The sequence below is a fragment of the Buteo buteo genome, chromosome 4 (genome assembly GCF_964188355.1).
Source record: "Buteo buteo chromosome 4, bButBut1.hap1.1, whole genome shotgun sequence".
Taxonomy (NCBI): Eukaryota; Metazoa; Chordata; class Aves; order Accipitriformes; family Accipitridae; genus Buteo; species Buteo buteo.
In genome coordinates this window covers 35,833,813-35,852,913 of record NC_134174.1, presented here as the reverse complement: position 1 = coordinate 35,852,913, position 19,101 = coordinate 35,833,813, and the positions used below count along the sequence as shown (strand labels likewise).

General features: G+C 40.6%; 1 protein-coding gene across 3 annotated transcripts in view; it reads left to right on the top strand.

Moving 5' to 3' along the window:
* The window catches only part of PHYHIPL (phytanoyl-CoA 2-hydroxylase interacting protein like), a 140,598-nt gene that overhangs the window by 65,851 nt on the left and 55,646 nt on the right, over nt 1-19,101 (top strand). Inside the window, exon 1 of one of the 3 annotated variants that reach the window (XM_075025525.1) lies at nt 16,262-16,280. The exons of the other annotated variants lie outside the window; for them this stretch is intronic. The gene's annotated coding sequence lies outside the window, so the exon portion shown is untranslated. Of the gene's footprint in view, nt 1-16,261; nt 16,281-19,101 lie in introns of those variants that run through there. 3 annotated transcript variants of the gene reach the window in all.

Sequence of the window (19,101 nt, the reverse complement as noted above, 5' to 3'; positions counted from 1 at the left end):
GAATGTTTAACAGGAACAATGATTTACAATTGGAACAAGATATCAAAGAAAGTGATATATTCTGCTTAAGTATCCAGTTCCTTACTGACTGCCTTTCAGCATAACGTGCTTTAGTCTGACAAAAAGTCACTAGATTCAGTTCTGGAGACTTTAATAAGCAGGTCTGGCTACAAGACCTTCTTGTTTCCCTTCTGGCCCTTTATTTATATCTTTCTAGAACAGGCACACCTATTCTATACACACCTGTATATAGGGTAAAGAACGCTAGAAACTTCACACTTTGGGTATAATGATAAACTCCAGCACATTCTCTTACTGTATAGTAAGTTGAACTGGCTGAAACATGATTTTATTTTCTGGAAAAACAAAAAAATTGTAAAATTAGAAAAAATTCTGAAGCTTCCTTTAAAAAACGTGCTTTTGATAAATTCCTTCTCCCTCTCCTCAAAGCTCTGGTAAAAATCAGGTGTCTTCTGACAATGTGTACTTAGTTTTCTCAATAAAGTATTTTCAGAGCAAAGACACTGAAGAGGATTTTGAGTGATGTATTGGAGAATCTCAGATAGCTCCTGATGCATGTGTGCCATATGGCAAAAGATATTTGCGGTGTAACAGTTCTCACATTTTAATTTGGGGATTTGTGTCTTCTGAAAGGCCCTGCGTTTTCAAGCCCAAAGCCAGGTTACTGAAGTCATGTGTGCTTTTGCAGAGCAGCTGCACTGAATTAGCAATACTGTAGGTTTTCCAGTGTTTCAGTCCTGACCACAATAAACCATCCATTGCACTGAGACTATTTTCATAGTTTCAGAACCATTCACTGATTACTGGAGAAACTGTCAAGGCAGGCAATAATTCATGATAATTGTGATAAATTTCTGTGTTAATATTTTAAAATAAGTGGTCTCAAACTATGTGCTACATCTTACATAAACCACACATGGTGCATGCAGATTGGGAGCTATACCTTGCCGCAGGCTGGGAGCTCTCTACTGGTGCTTGCTGTCCCTTCCCCTCCATTGCCTTTGCCTATCTCTCAGAAACATTACAACACTGCAGTGTGTATGTAGGCTTCACATCACAGTGAATGCTAACTTTTGTTACATACACTGCGAAAAAGAGAATGGCTGCCACTATCAACACACTGAAAAATTATTCATCTGAACCAGAAATACTGAGTTAAAAGGCTCCATATTATTGTACTAAGGTAGTTCACTACAAAATGTGTTTGCCAAAGCACACGCGTGAATGTGGGGAGGGTCAGTCCACAAGCTGAAGTCGATCCAAAAATTAATTTTGTTTTTGTTCAGAAAAACATGAGCTCCATTTTTTTAAACCAGGCATATATTAATTTGCCAGCCATTCATCTCACCCAAATTTGAAGCCAAAATCTGCCCCTAGACGTGAACATGCAAACGCTGTTCCTGGATAAATCAGTGTCAGAGATGCACGTGCTTAAAGGCTGAAATGGATCTTTTCTGAATAGGCTTGGGGTACGCTCCTAAAACTTGCGTTTCATAGCAAGGCTTGCTTTGGTAGATGGAGGTTAGCCTGTCTGCAAAGAACGGTACTGAATCTGCCAAGACTGATTGGGGTATATAAATAAACGAGAATGAATGTACAACTTTATGGAGTTTGAACATTAAGCAGAATCTTCCTGCTAATAAAATTAATGGAGAATAGTTAGCTTGTGCATGAAAATGTATGTTAAAGCAATTATAGGACAGTAAAGTAAATGTTTACAGAGGTTGCAGGAAAAATCTGGCAATAATATTTTGCTCTGCAGAACAGAGATTCATGGCAAAACTGTGTAGCAAAGTGATCTATTTAATCTGATTTATGAGTACTTTTCTTCTTTAAAAAAGCCATCAAACAAACTCCATGAATATGATTAGAATCAAAATAAATGCTAAAAGGGCAAATATTTATATGGGCTTCAAGTCAGAATTTTAGCTGTGATGAGGCCAGAATGAACACAATCCAAGAGCCAGAAATCTCTGATTGTATTTAGAACAATAGTTTTAAACAAAATAATCTGATCAAATTACTGTATAAAAACCCACAGGGTATATCAGTGCCAACATTTTATGCTTGAAGAGACAGCATGCTTTCAAAGTACTAAATAATGGGGATTTTTTCAAAAACATCCTAATAGTGAAAATGAGGACACAGAACTGTCCCTTTGCAGGCAGAGGAAGGAATTCGGCAGTATTTATGATGAACCGACCACAAGTGAACTCTAGAAACTGAGCAGCTATAGCTGTGTGTGAAAGAAAATGGCTGCCCGTGTGCATTAGGCACCTCTTGAATGCAATCAAGACTTTAGAGGAAAGATTTTGAGGACGAGGTAGAGTTCTTCAGTTCTTCCCATGCACAATCTTTCTTTTTCTTGGAACATAACCGTGGAGAGAGATGGCATGCTATGCAGACAAATAAATGAGATGCAACCAAAGAAGTACGAGTATTCAAAACAAGCAGGCAGGAAAACCAATTTTGTCAGTAAAGTAGCTAAACATTGGTTTGAACCCAATTGAACCTACAAAGCTTTATGAAGACCTCATGACCTATGCTGAGTGGTGATTCTTCTCCTTTTAATACCCCTTAGGTTTTTATTGTTAGAATGAGCAAAATACATCGTGGCAGAGCTAAAATTTCAGGTTAGGCTGGTTTAGGGGCTGTCAGTTCTGGGACTTCCCCCAGCACACAAGCCAAAGCTCCCGCCTTGGCGAAGGCACCAGAGGAGATGTTGGGCCCTTTCCCCTCCAAGTGCCGCCCTGACAGCCCTTACAGCTCTCCACTGTCTCCCCAGCTGCAAAGTAGCAGCTCTGGCTGAGCTCCCGCAGCTTTAAACACATTTCTGATATGTGTTTGTTTAAGCTTCTCTTTAAACACTGCAGCACTTCTTTCCCGGGTAACTTCTCAAGGGCTTTGCTATCCTTACTGTTAGAAACATTTTTATTTTTTTTATTTGTAAAGTGGTGGGGGAAAAGGTTGAAAGTGAGTAAAGTGGCCAAAGGTGATTTCTGACATAATTTTCCTCCTAGTGTATTTACAGCTTGTTTGATAGAAGAACACAGAGTATTGTTCCAGGATTTGGGGGTCATTTCTCAACAATCTCAGGCCAGCAAAAAAGGCAGTTTCAGAGCAGAAATAAAGCCTATCCTTGGCTCAGGTTTCCTGTCCAGTGTCTGAACAATTACAAATCAAAATTCACATGCTCCTGATGCACAGACACATAATAAACCACAAATAGCAACATGCAGGAGTTTTGTTACTGTCTAGGAAAAAAAATGCCACAATGCCCTCAGTGGTTTTGGAGTTTTTTCTTAGTTCTGCCTCATGATAAAGGCCTCGTACATTAAAACTGACACATACTCTGGGATACATTTTCACCCACAGTTTTCTTCTTGTAGACTATGGCAGCATTTTCAGGCTGAGCAGTGTTTTCTTGCCAGAAAAGCAGCCAAAGGTAGGCTTAAGCTTTCATGGCTTGTCTGTTCCTATTTTCCACCAGTTGCTTGAGACTGAAATAAAAATACTGACCACCCAACTTGAATATTTCTAGGACTGGTGTGCCTTTAAAAAATAACACTATGAGCACTTTATGTAAACCACAGAGTTTAGTAACTGCTGCTTCCCCCCCCCCCCAACCACAATGTATGAAAGGTTTTGACCTCACAATATTCTCTACCAGCATCTGGCTTGACCATTCAAATTATCTCATATTATGTTAGGGGCGGGGGTGAAAGAGGTAATAAACAGTCTTTTTAAGCAAGCGGTGAGGTGTGTGCAGGAGAAAGCATTGAGGGTGTATATGTAAAATATTCTGGCAAGTAAAATTTAAGATGGTGAGGTTTCTAGGGTGCTCTCTGAGAAGCCAATGCGAGTGCTGGGGGCAGAGCTGGCTGTGTGGGTGCCGTGGGGATCCACTGCAAGGCTCTTTGTGCCTGCGTGCTGTGACCTCTCCTGTCCCACCACAGAGAAGCATTTCCAGGCGGAGGGGGTGGCCGTTGCTGCGGTATGATAGGGAAGCGTGTATATATTGGTAGCTGAATGGTCCTGTTAACACTGCAGAGGGTGTTAAATATCTTTCAAACCCTTTGTGATAAGAGATGCCATATAAATGTAGTAGGCTGGTGTGGAAAAATTCTTATCTGTGCTTACTGTATAGGTCTAATTCTTCTCCCTTACTGAGGTCTCCGACTCCAGCAGGAGCAGGGCAGGATGCTTTATTTTTGAGGAAAGTATTTCTTTGTGATGTATAGTGCTTGTGGAATAACACTGCATTGACCTCCTCTTTTTGTAAAAAAAGAATAGTATGTTTTACCTTTATTCATTTGCTCTGAAAATACTTTTTCTTGACCTTAACAAGGCACAATAATCGAAACCTCCCAAGTACTGCTGCCTTTGTATTAATTTTTGCCCTGGTTGTGGACTTGGACATGGGTGATTCCCTTCAGACTTGCACACTGTGACTGTCCTTACGCAGCGCTTCGGATTCTTTCAGCTACCAGCTTTTCTTTCCCCTTCCTTAGCTGTGGGTTTTGTGAATCCTTTTGTCTCTCTTGGGTCACAACAACAACACAGAACTGAGGTCAGATTTTACATCTGAATGCTTTCCTCAGACAAGTGGGTACTGTTCTCCCTCCTGATTCCACGAATTGGTACAATAAACTTTATCAAACACTATATAATGATTCCCTTTTAAATAGCAAAATGTTTTTTCTGGCTCTTGTTTGTGTTACTCCTGGTGACTCAAAGGTCTGTAAAGTCGCTTCCCCTGCCAGGCTCGCTCTCAGTGGGATGCTTTAGCAGCCTGCAGTTTGGATGCATGCGAACAGACATGTGCTGTTTTCCAAGGCAAGCACCCATTTGTTGGCGGGAGCTGCTCACGCTCTCCTCTCCATGGGAGCTCTTTCCCATTGAACTTTTGAACCACCAAAGCAAATCGAATCGCGTAGCTCTACAAAATGAAAACCGGCATTTGGGCTGTGTGAAGGAAGTGTTCCAGCTTCAGCGCAGTTGCCCAGGGAGGCAAAGCCAACAGAGAAACACATTGTCCTGGATGACTAAAGAATAAGGGCCTGTTAAACGAGTTTTGTCTCTCAAGTTTGTGGCATCTTTCTTGTCTCATCTCTTAGGCAAGAGTGCATATGTACGATGATAATTTTTTGCAAGATTTTTCCTGCTTGACTGTGATTGCTGAAATCTGTGCAATACCTGCTAATATGGTTTCCACGATTGGTGAGAGAGTGGGAACCAGTGCCAGAAATAATAGCCCTAAGTTTCTAAAGGCCATACGTACTTTCAGTCTTGTGACAAAGGAATCTATCAGTTCTTACAAATGGGATTCCTCTAGACCTCTCCACTTCCCAGGCTCCCTACACACCACCTCCCCGAAGGCAAAGCCCGTGTACTGCCCTGTGAGCCAAGTAGCTCCTCTGGATCCATCAGGCCATATGTGGGAGCATGGCCAGTAGCCATAGAGAGGAGCGGGGAATCTGGGAGTGAAGCGCCTGGCAGGCAGGGCATCTGTGGGCTCCCAGGGTAGCTCCTCTCCTCCCCCAGCAGTCCAAGGAACGGACGCAGCTGAGCAGAGGAGGAGAGGAGCCGTGCAGCGCACCCAGCCGCTGACAGCGGCTCCAGCAGTAATGCTGGGCAGAGGTGGTGAGGGGGGATTCATAGGAGCACGCTTTAGTCCTGGCAGGTCAAGTTCAGTGAAAAATGAAGGCAGGGGGAAAAAAAGCGTTTCTCTTTAAGCCTGCAAATAATAAGTGAAGAAATTGATTGATCTGTTATTGTTGAAACAGCTTCTTAAGAATATCGCCATGAAACTAACCGCCCTTTGGTGTATGTTTCAGACCTACCACTTCCCTAAAATGAGTTTAGAATGACCACACCTGCCCTCAGGAATGCTGTGTAACTGGAGCTAAAGTTCAAAAAGAAATCCTAACCAGAGGCATTTCCATGGCCATGCTGAATTGTGTACTGGAGTAAAGAATAGTTATTAGCTGATCTTTAGTGGATTTCTTTTCCAGTAACACATTAGCTCAAAACTTGTTGCGCTTCAAGTCTGTCTGCTTCAGAACAATGTCCTCAAGCTTGAGAGGACAGCACTGATTCAAGTGAACTCATGTAAAATGCCTTCATCTTTCACGCAAAGATGCTTAAAAGCTTACACAACAGCAGTGAGTCATTCACATAGGATCGTGTTTTTATTCACACAACAAAAGTAAAACCGGTGTTCTCTGTCCCCAACTCCACCATTGCTAATATGCAGGACACACATAATGGATGTGTTTTATGCCCTGGAAAAACAAATTATTAGTGGGTGATGACAGCTCCATAGTGGACAATCATACTGTCATTCATAAGTATTAACTTATCTTCCATGTTCCTTTACCTTGTTTCCAAGTGGAAACAAATCTGAGTGATATTTCCGCACTTCAACCAGGAATAGGAAAGGTCAACGGTTCTAAAAGCCCCACTAGAAGCTGTAGGTCTGCTCTTTATCCTTAATACTGTGTTAATTAATCCTGGTACGGATGGCATATGATTTATACAAGCTTTAACAAGTGAACATCGGTCTATCTTTTTGACTGAGGGCATGATTCAGCAAGTCCCTTTTGCATTTGCCTGACTGTAAGAATGCACTAATCTTACGGAAATTAGGTGTAATGCATCGCTGAAGCAAGGTACTGGGGCTGGGTCAAACCCGTGAAATTAAGCAAAGTTGATTTTAAGTAAAATCAGCAGCTTTCACTGCAACTGGGATTCATACCTTCTCTATTTGTCTTTATAAATTTCAGGTATGTAGCCAAGGTTAGCCATCTAGGTGGAGCTGGTCATTGAAGAGGATCCCAAGATGGGGATGGGGTAGACTGAGGTGCCTGTCCTACTGCATTGACTATAGAGGGAGCCTAGATAGTTGTTAGACTAAATTTCTAATGTATACATGTCTATACATGGCCAGTGAGGTGAATCCTACCTAACTCCCGACTCTAGTGATCAGCTCATGTCAGATGTATAATCAGACCACATGGTTATAAAAAAAAAAAAAACAAACCAAGAAAAAGGCAAAGGTTATATGGCAGCACAGTGTGTGGCCTTTGTTTTTTAACCAGCTCTTTGTTGGTTTCAACTAATTGTCACCACTACAAGATAAATTAGGTTTTAATTTTAAATTATTTTTAAATATCTAGAAATAGCACATCATGTTTAAGTCCAGTAAGCAACAATGTTACACAACCCTTGAAAGCAAGGATGTTCAGATTTAATGATTTTTGCAGGGCACTAACTTATTTCATTGTGTTCAAGTAGAGATCTCTACATACTACAAACTTGAAGACAACATAAAATAAATGTGTCCTATGCCAATATAGCTGCTTAATCATCTTCCTGGTATTACTCTGTTTTTGTACGGAATGACGTTTTGGATCTACAGATCCACTGTGCATTATATAGCAGATTGACTGCAGACAAAACAGAAAATATGTGTGCTAAAGTTTGATACACAAATCAATAAATCGTGTGTCCCTTTAAATATAATGAAAGCAAAGCTCATATTGATCTACATCAACTCTGATTAGAGTTGCATGGTATTCTCTTTTGAAAAAAAGCAGAATAGCTGCTGCTGAGTGAATTGTAGGCATCAGATATTACATAGCTAGCTCCCACTGCAGTCAGGCAGAGGGGCCAAAACAAGTAGGGAGCCATAGGAATTTACCAGCTTCTATAAAATGGTGTCTGTTTGAAAGCTGGGGTTTTAGAGTGTATTTTCTACAGCTCAGGTGTTCATTGCATTTTTCATTGGTAAAAAAAGAAAGAAGGGAATCCCATCTCTGAGCTGAATAAATATTGGCATACTTTGCAGTTTATTTAAGGTTTTGATTTTAGGGAAACTTGCTAAGTACACAATAACAGGGTCTATGCTGCCAACATATCCTGAGGAGAAGTAAAACTCTTCCCAACATAAGATCTATCTTCACTTTCCTGTGACACTTAATTTTTAAAATAAGGTTTCTAAGTGCTTTGCACACTTACATGCTCTAATTTGCTGACATGCGCTGCTCTTTTTGCCCGTGGCTGCTAGCTGTACCTGCCCTCTGCAGCCTTTCTTCAACTTTCCCTGTGCAGGAAAGCCAGTGTAGGTAAGGCAGCCTCCTTCAGCTCAGAAGCTTGTCAAGTGCCAGGATATCCAGAAAGGCAGAAAGTCCAAAATCCTCTTTGGCTTCCTTTGCAGCTTGTTAATTCATACTTTGTTTTTTATTTGTGACTTTGGCTTGAACATGATATATATATATATCTCCAGATTGTCTGGGTTGGGAACACTTTATCATCAAAACTTGCTATTGGCACGGTGTTATTTCGCCCTTGACTGTAGGTTTCTGTTTGATTGTCTTCCCAAGGTTTATACAAGGTGATGTTTTCCAAAGGGATGTTGCAAAGAGACTGTGGAACAGATTGAAGCCAGTTGTCAGACCTGTAGGGCATGTAATGTACCACCCTGTGTGAGAAGGGTCTCTGGAGCTGGGGATGCAGGGCAAAGTGCAAGCCCTCTCTGTGGGCTCAGAGTGCCTGCTTACTAGGGAAACTCTGCAGCTTGCTGTATCCCAAAGAGTCTGCAAATGCTTACATCCATTTTCTCCTCAAAATGGCTCTCTTGTATTTAAGACAAAGATAGGGACCACTTTCGAAGCTTAAACAAAAGCCTTGTGAGAAAAACGGGGAAGACAGTGGTTGAGCAGCATGAAAAATTCTTCTTCCCTCTTCGTTCGCTCTTTCGTGTAAAGTAACAAACCTTACGTATGGAAGTGAGCACTGCTCTGCGCATTATAAATATGCTGAGATAGCAAGGTACAGCACCACATGCAGGACCATAACAGATTCCAGGAGCATCCCATCAACTATTTTACCATTGCCTGCTCTTGCGATTACCAGTATTCCTCAAAAATGGAAGACCATGCCTCTTCCCCCAGACCAAACTCCTCCAAATCTCTTTTAAGACCTTATGCAAAGAACACGGAACAATTCTGTAAGATGAGACTTGTGGGTAGAAATCTGGTGAATAGCAAAGCAGATCTGGCTACTAGTTCAGAAACCCCCACACCCTTTCCTTTGGAAGAAAAAAGCTACCAGAACCAAGCATCGCTCTTGAGCATATTACCTGACCCTAAAGAAGATTGAGTGTTTCTTTCCTCTAGCATTGGATAAAGTAAGTTGCTACAATAAACTTAGCCTCTCCCTACTTCACCTGTGTGTTTTTCCTCAGGACTTTATCTCAACTCTTCTCTTGCTGTAAATTTAGAGACAGACAAATTACTATCACATTTAGTACCCTCACCACTAAGGCTGTGCTAAGGGCCTTAGACTCTCTCTTAGCCCTAGTCTGTCAGATAAATTCTTACTGTGTTAATCATTAGGCAGTACCATAGCTCAGAGCAAAGTGCATGCTGCTTTGGGTTATCTGTGGTGCCACCAGTGCATCTTGCTCTTGTTGATTCCAGTGGAAGCTCTAATTTCCTGTTACATGTTATCAGAGGATATCAGGTCATCCTTTACACATGAGCTCTTCACAAGTTAAATCTGTACATTCTTCAAAAGAGGAGCAAAAGGCTCGTTTCCATGGCCATGCCCAGCAAAACTCCTTTCCTGACACGGTGCAGGACGACCGATAAGCATCTGTAAGGACGGAAGCATACATTGGTACACTTTATTGGGTTATTTGGAGCTCGAAATGGAGGAGCATACATGAAAGAGAGACACCAGTGGTTAATGCTCCTGACTGACATTTATACAGAAACACACTTTGGGATTTACTTTAGGAAGGGAGTGTGTCGGTAGGTCTCTTCTCTGTCCCTGAGAGTAGCTGGGGAGTGCTGTACTGTTCATTCACTACACCTTCAGATTTTTCTCATAATCCTCTAAGAAATGTGGGCAAATCAATTAATAAAAGTTGCACTTTGGAAACAGTACATCTTCTTTCCCTTATCAGAGGAGATTTTGTGTGCCATACCTCCAAACATACTAGAAAATCCATGCTTTTTTAATGTCACCCATTCTTTGTGTTTATTATTGAATTCTTTTTTCCACTGATTAAGAAGTACTGGCTTCCCACAAAAGAATAAGAATCTGTATGGATCACTTATCCAAGCTCAAATCTTGTATACAGTTAAAATCCTCCTGCAATTTTAGCTATGCTTTGAAATTCAAACGGATTAAGAGAAAAGGTCTTTAAGGAGATTGCAACTAGTTAGATATTTTATTGTATGTCAGTTGTACATACATGCTTACAGACAGATATGCATAATGTGATAATGTAGTTTGCTTTATCAGAGTCATAGGTGGATTTAGAAAAGTCCCCAGTTCCAAACTAGCAGAAACTTACACAGGACCTCTCCCTCTGCTGCAGGTAAGATCTGTGTTCTGACCTTGTTCTTGAAAAATCACAGATACTCAGTGTTAGTTTAAATTCATGTATGGAGGCTGTGTTTCATGTCTAACAGCCTTCAGAGCAGCATGTTGGAGTTAAGAGGTGGAATGCTACTGAAATTCAATAGGATGGGCAGCTAGCTCTGTCAGACCCCTTGGAAAATCCCTGTCCAAATGTGGAGGAATAAAACAGCTGCAAAACAGATTAAAAACTTACTTGGAACAACTTTTATGAACATCTGAATGTGAAGTATTTTTAAGGCCCCGCCTGTCCCAACTCCCCCCTCATGTTCAGTGCTAAATGCATCCTCAGCTCCGTGGAGCAAGATGCTGTGCTTTAAAAGCCATCACATTTTAATGTATAGAAAAGCTTTTTTTTTTTTTTTTTTTTTTTGGCCCAGGATTGAAACTAACTTCTCTTGGGCTTTGAGGCAGAGTTAGTTTTCAAGAAAAAGTCTATATTTTAATGTAGACAGACTGGAAATGCCAGCTGTCTGAACTTGTTCAACAGTGTAAAACTTCAGAATAAGTCCCAAAACCGAATGGTTACTGGCCAGAGAGTAGAAAAGGTAATTAAAGGTGTTTAACACGTGTATTTATTAAATAGATCTGTGGTTTATCACATAGTTCTACAGTTTATCACAGGAATATCACTTCCAGGCATTCCTGGCTGTATGTAAAATATACATGCTAGCCCTGGCTTTTTTCCATTTGAATATAATGTTTCATGGGAACAGCAAAATCTGTAGAAGTCAGAGATCAAAACTGAATGTTATTTCCAAAATACCAATGATACACAAAATGCTGTCATGGAAACCTTCCTTTCAGAGCCCATAGCATAATCAGCAATCATCCCACACTATGCTGAGGAAGTATTCATCTGTCACCACACCAGACTACGTAGTCTATAAATTGTAGTCACAATAAAAATACTGACTTTTGTCACATGATACTGCTTTTCGTGGACAAATGGTGCAGCCTGCTTTTCACTCCTGAATATCTGTCTACACATTGCAAAGCTATGTGGGATTAGATGGACTTTGTTTCCTTAAGAAAACTGGAATTTCTTCTTTCCTCTGAAACCCGTGTTAATATCAAAAGCTACTATGGTTTAATGAACACTTTTTAGCCTGCTTCTGACTTGGGGTACAACTCCTACTTGATCATGTCCCATCAAAATCAGCATTTCATTGCTACTTACAGGTGGTTTTGTTTATCCTTCACAAAATCATTGTGTTTATATTTCCTGAAGTCATTTATCTTTTTCCAGGACCATAAATAGAGACACCTGTACCAAATTTCCAGACAATAAGTCAAGCAACCATTTCTTGTCTTTCTCAAGCGCAAAGCATAGGCAGATTAACCCATTGCAAAGATATAACGTGACAGTGATATTTAGACTGAATGTGAGGCAGAAGTAGCAGAGAGTTTTTGTATTTATATGAAAGATGAGATGAAGTTCTGCAATTACATAACAAAATGGTTTATATTGAGTCAGATTCATTTCCAAGCCACGTGCCTCAGAGAAAATACAAATTCTTGAATGAGACACCACAAAGTTATTCAGATCGATAAGCTATGAGAGTGCAGGTATCAGCTGCCTTTGGGCTTGGTATATTTAAGTGGAAGGGACAATACGTTCAGGCACGTGTCACAGTATGGTTTTAGTTGCATCTTCAATTTTCAGGTGGACTAGGAAGGCTGAATCAGGGCATTTGGAATTTATTACAGGGCAGAAAGAGGGAAACCATTGATCTTTTCTTGGTTTGGGTTTAGATTGTTCCCAGTAGCTGATTCCTACAATATGTAAGTTAAATTTTTTTCTATGCCTTTCAGTGCAAGTGGTTCAGTGCCTAAAGGGCATCAATGAATATTTAAACAGATTGCACTAACCAGAACATATGTTAAAAATAAACCCCAAACCCCTCAAAATTTGCATGATGGAAATATAGTGATTCATAAGCCTTAACAAGATAAAAGAAAAATAGAAAGGTATATGCTCCTCTGTGCCCATATAGGCACTGGAATTAATCTCTGTTCCCCTTATAGGAATTATATCTTCTGAAATAGTCGCTGGAAATGCTACAAGTCATTCTAACCTAAAACCTTATTAAGATTGTCCGTTATTGTAGGTCTACCTCTAAACAAAAAGCCAAGAGAATGTCAAATATCTTCTTTATCATGCTACATGTTTGCAATCAAGTGTTAGAAATCAACTCATAAATTATACAGTTTGGTGTAGGACTTTCCTAGGTCTTACTGCACAGTAAATAAAATTGCAAGAAAATAATCAGATGGGCCACACACAAACGACGATGATATCAGATCCTAGCACAAATAAGGAGCTGCCAGAAATTAGTTCTCTGTGAGCTGGGCTCCAAAGAATAAAGAGCTAAGAGTAGGAGATAATGGGCTTGGGAAATCTCGCAGAAGTTAATGGTGCTTGTAGCACTGTGTGGTGTCAACTTTGCTCTGTGGCCTCTTAAAAAAGATTGTCACAATGCCACAGGAGGGACAGGGAGGGAGATGGCATCTGTACATTATGTAGTAATGGGGAACACAACAAAGTCTACTTTTCACTTTGGTTTTTGGTCTGACATAGCATTTGTGACTCTATCTCTTCCCTTGTGTACCAGATCTGTTTTTTCTGGTGAGTGAATACTACTGTTTTAGGCCAAAGATGGTAGGGGATAATTTTCTCTTGTGTTTCTATACAAGTTGGACTAAATAAATCTTGAGAAAAAGAAAACTCTTAATTTGCTTTCAGGCTGAATAGACATATCTGCTGTTTTCTTACTCCATGCTGTGTTGCTTACTCCCCAGCAAAAACCATTTCCAATTACTCAGCTTAAAAGATATCTCTATACTGACTGACCACTGACCCCAATTCTCAACTTCTATTTTAGTTATGTTGTGATAGTTGCAACAAAATGGGATTAAAAAAAACCAACCTTGGAGTAAGTTATATGAGTTTTCCCTGCCAGAATTTGGGAGGCTTTCCTCATTGTATCAGAGAATACTCATCGTACCTGACTTGAAGTTGTACATGGATTGTATTGGGAAAGGAAGTCTCTTTCTCAGATATTTTTCCCTCTAAAAAAGAGATCCCAACTAAGAGTTTCTGACTTTCTATTCAATATCTAAACTGCTCAGAAGCTCCAGTAATTTTTGGAAGAGGTCTTCTGCCTTCTGCTTTCATTTCCTTCCTTTTAATAGGAAACCCTTTGTTCCTGCATCTGAAAGTGAAGAAAAGTGCACTTCATTAAGCCTGCAATTGTTTAGAACTCAGAAGTGTAGATTGATTAGCAAATACTCTACAATAGCTCTTATAATGGAGAGCTTTAAATAAATGGGTTTTAAACTATTCTTACCATTTCTAGTGCTTTTTATACAGTCTAAACATGCTGTGTACACCATTCTTTGACTCTGCTGTGTTCCTGGAGGGGAATGAATTGGAATATTCTGAATGCCTTATGTAACGTATTTAGAGAACTTTTGTTTGTATCTTTGTTTGAATTTCTTGGACGGAATTAATTAATGGCAAAGTATAAAGGCCAACTTTGAAATCCTAGCTGACTTATACACTAGAGCTCAATTTGTATTCTACATCAAGGAAATGTTTGGATTTGAAAGAAGGACACCATTATCAAAAAGATTTCTGTAGATGGCTCTGTTCTTCAGAGTGCCATCTCTTTGCCACAGAAGTGCGGTTTTAATGTCTGGGTAGTTCAAAAGGAAATTGATTTTTTGATCAGAGTACATATTTAATTCTTATTAAAAATTAAATGCAGAACAGGAAATAGTAACTGATTGGGGATAGGAAAAAAATTATAAAGGTTGGATTTGTTTAAAACAATGTTAATTTTAGAGGAAAGGTAGAGAAGAATAAAGTCTGTAGCCTGCATTTTTATGGTCCTGTCGAAATCTGATGGGGTAACAGCTTTTAGGAAAGAAAAGGATTCTTTGTCTTTCTATATCCATATTTGCATTGCAATTTTGTAACTATATTCCTTTGTACAGTAGTACACTACTGCAGTAATACGTAAGGATTAGTTTCTCGGTGTGTATAAGTTTATCTAGCTTCATCGAAGATGGTGGAATAAAGATAATTTACATCAGTTTCCAAAGAGTTTGATCACCTGATCACAGCAGCAATGGGGAAGCTGGCAGGAGAATCCTACCTGCTCTCTTTGCGGACAAGGGGTTATTCATGAAATGCCATGTTCTGTTTTACAGACAACTAAAGCACTATCTTACAGTATGTTAGCATGTGTGCTTCACCCCTCTGCCTGCTCTGTTGTGGGACAGGCAAAGGAGAGCAGATGGAGGTCCTACATTCAGGAAGAGCTTTACTTGTAGGCAAAGCAACTCCACCTAAGTGATAACAGAGGCAGTGAAAAAGACATAATTTGGGGCTATCACACATACATCAGCTTCTGTTAAAGCAACTGGAATTTTCCCAGAGTATACTGTAGGAGCAACATTAGCTCTCAGTCTGTACATGGTGGGGCCCAAGGGAAGTTTGACATCCAGTATTTGTAGAAGACTAGACCACTACCTGTGTTACAGCTGTAGGAGGTGGAATGCTCAACAAGGAAGGCCAGAGGGTTTCGAGTCCGTGCATTAAGTTCAGGAAGTACAGGGGAATTTTTTCCAGTCTAGACATCTCAAAGCTTGGAGAGGGGCAGCCTTGCTGATTTTTTTCTGATCTATTTCTTGTGTTCTCGGGCCTTGAAGTTTGTGCGGTCACTCAAGTCTGTGCAAAGTCAGCATAATGCTCTGGCAGCTCATATGTAGTGCCTAGCAGTAGAGTATTAAGGCTTCTAGGTAGATGAAAGTTCTTGTCTTTATGTTTTCCAAGACTATCCTCCCTGTCAGAGATTAGACAGCAGTGAGTAAACTGTTGATAACATCTTTTATGCTTTGAATATTTGTAGGGTAGAGAGAGAGGATTGATTGAGATGGTCTTTTGTGGTTTTAAAATCACATTAGTAACTCTCTTTTTTCCTTTGTAAACACTGTCCAGTCTGTGTCTTTAGAAACAGTGGAGCATTAAAGACAATTTTGTAACATCAAACTCTGACTGAGAATATTTATCGCAGTCCCATCATATTCCCTTGTCCTATTTCTCTGATTCCTACAAGAGATAGGGAATTAGGATATGGACAGTAGCTGGTATACAGAAAGTAGCCCGGCTTCTCTGGATTATTTGACACTGGGCAACCATGGATTTCCTCCAGAGCTGTCGACAGCGTTGTGGACAAGCCCGTGTTTATACTCCTGCAGTACAATGTGAGCAGTGGCACAGAAAGGCTGCTGGGCTCCTGCCAAAGGGCCTCACAAAGGCAGCCAGATCATCTCCCTGCAATGCAAATATGATGCCAGTGGTGGCAAGGGAAGCCTGGTTGTGCAGTCACCTCCTGCTCTCCCCTGCTCACCCTCCCCAATTCTGGTATCGGGACAGTATACGTACTGAGAGGGAGCGCTGACCGCCAAGGGATTTTGGAAGGCAGGTTGCCTTCAGAGCTCAAAGCTCATGCTTGCCTGACTTTAGGATGGGACTAGTAGCGTCCCAGGTCCCTTACTGACCCTTCAGTTCAGGTGTCTTTGGTGTTTGGCTAGAGGCCAGAGTGGGCAGGACCATTCCCTGCATGAGGCCCCAACACAACTTTCAACAAAACCTCTCTTCTCCGTGCCTGAATGAGGGGACTGGCGGGAGCTGGGGGAGGAGCACCCGGCGGGCAGTCCGGAGCCCTCTGCCAGGGGAAGGGCCCGCAGAGAAGTTGCCATCTCCAGCGTGAGTGAGGGCAGCTCCTCAAGCAAGGATCCGAGCCAGCCACCCTGTGCATGAGGTATGGCAGTCCTGGGGCAGAGGCAGAATGGAAAGAGGGAGGAATGGGAACTTGTAAATTGCTGAGCAGCTAGGAAAGGAAGATGTCAAAGAGAGCAGAGAAACCAGGATGGAGGGGCTTGGAAGAACATGACCCACTGCCTGCAGGGAAAATGAGATCGAATGAGAAGCTCAGATATGCAGAAAGTAGGGAATAGTGATGCTGTAGGGAGCAGGAGGAGAATTTTTGTAGAATTAATGGCTTGATGCAATCCTGAGTATGCAATGACTGGAGGATTTGAGTGGTAATACCCACGTTATAGAGGCAAATCCGATGTGCATTTTTCTTTAAATTTTTACTCTGCTTTCATTAAGTATTTTTGTCTGGTTCCCACGTGTCTTCAGAGTTTAACAACACAAAACTGTATTCTTCTATACTGCTGATCATGTCCTAAGCCATGAAGCTGGAAAACTGTCTAAAACCAACTTTCAAACCCAAAAGTTTTCCTTCCTGAGATCAGCAAGTAAGGGATTCGCTACATCTCAGTCCATCAGGTTTCCCATCTGTTCAAAAGGTTGTGGCTACTTCCATGAAATGAATACATTTATTTATTTATGAAGGAGGGGAGTACATGTATGTGATTCAGGAATAAGATGTAAGAGATGGCGTCCACTTCTGAAGGGATGGTTAGACCTGTTCTTTAGCATGTGACAAAGCTGAAATGATTTGTTCTCTTGGATTTGAATGCCTTTGGATCCCAGATGCTCAAGGATAAAGGTTTTCTTGTTTGTTTGTTGCTTGTTTTCTGAGTGGAGTTTTGTTTATTTATATATATGCAGAATGATCTATTCTACTGGGTGGGATGCCAGACTATTTTTTTGGCACCTAGTTTGAGAAATAGGTGCTTTACTGTGTAGGTGTTTTTGCTTCAAGTCCCCTTAGGATTGCAAAACCCACAGGAATAGCGGTTCACTGCAAAACAAAGAGTGACTAGTACTTGACTTTATAAAGTTCTCAACACTTTCCACACTCTGTGTCAAATTCATGCATATAACCTTCCATTTTCATGAATCTCACATGGGTCAGCATGCTCGGGTTTACCAGGTTTGGTTTTTTGTTTGTTTTTTGTTTTTTTTTTTTTCGTTTAAAGTCTTATTGGAAATCTAGTCATTTGGGGTATTAAGTTCCAGCTGTCCTTATTTTGATACAAGATTGCTTAGTGCTTGATCAAGAATACTGGTCCAAAATAACACTGTATATGTCATGGCAGAGTATTTTCTATACAAAACGTTATTTTACAGTATTTCCCTATTGACATTTCTCCTAAGACTTGTTTGGTACTTGGAAGGCACGCTGGGGGCAGCTGGCCAGTACAGCCGTGGCTTAAGCCTTTTCCTGTCATTATCAAACGCACAAAACGTACAATACCCTATACAGGATAGGATCTCTATCCATGGACTGGCTACAAGCCAGGCTTAACTCACTAGGTAGTATCTGCTTGAAAAGAGAAATCAGAGCTCGGACCAGCAGATATAGTGATGCATCTCAGCCATCTCTGAGCAACGTGTAAGTGTACGCTTTCAGGTTGATGGGGCTCTCATGTCCTTGGGACAGTGGAGACACCCTGGGAGAGAACAAGTAGTAGATTCATCCCTCAACTTCTTTGCTGTCCAGCCAGACTGGTGATGGCTGCATGAGGCCCTTCTTTCACCTCTTTGGTAAATACAAATGAAGCAGCTTACAATTCAGACTTGGTCTCCAGCTGGAAGACAAGTGGTGACTCTGCGGGGTGGTCGGGCTCCCCAGTTCTCTGTCCTTCCTGGGGCTGGCCCGTCCACATGAGGTCTTCACTCCTCTCAGACAGTGGGCTGACCCCGCACTGGCAGTAAAAAATTATATGCACCTCTGCCATAGTCTTTCTTGGCTGCCTGCTGCTGAAATCAGTCTGCTAATACCTCACTTTCTGGAGCAACATTTCAGAATCTTCATTTTCATTCAGAAGGTGCAATTTTGAGTCTTGGGTTTTGGTGTGAGGAAATGTTGCAGTTTGATATTTCTCTACAGATATAAATTTCAAGATTTTAGGTTTAAGGGATAGGGTGGAGAAAGTATCTTCTTTTTTATGCATATGACAACTGTGAATGTAAATAGCTACATTAATGAGGCTTATTGAAGGTATTTTATTAGACAATGTACAAGTCATTAACTTTTCAGTAAGAAAGTGTAAATGGCCCTTCTTATATTTGCATGTGAAACTATAAAACTTAATTTTCTATGCATATAAGAAGAGCATTTTTGTCCATCATAGTAGCCGAAGCACTTTATAAGTCATATTAGTTTGAAATAGCGCTGTCATTTAGTACTGTCATTTTTTTCCTCCACCACCTTACATTCCCAAATTTTTTCATAAAAGACAGTGTATGATTTTGTGAATGTACAAATAAAAACATGGGTGATGTTCTGTGGGTAGAATCCTCATTTTGGAAGCTGGTTTGGAGAGTGGATAAGCACCATTACTACTGAATGGAAAATTTTCTTTACCTGTGTAGCCAGCTAGTTTTACTAGTGGCTGAATAGGACATTTTGTTACATTTGGTTTAGAATTTCTCAGTGTTAAAAAGCATGCTTACTCTGCGGTTCATGTACTTGCTAGCAGCAAGATGCTAGTGGACAATGTAGAAAGAAATAAAAATGAGGAATTGGTTGACTTAGGGTGTTTTCATAGGTCTTGAAAATAAATAATGATTTTTATCACCTTATTAAATCTAGTGTTTTCATTTTCAATGAAATGGACTAAAAGTTCAAACCAAGTGTTATAGTATAAATTTTGAGTTTGCTCAAG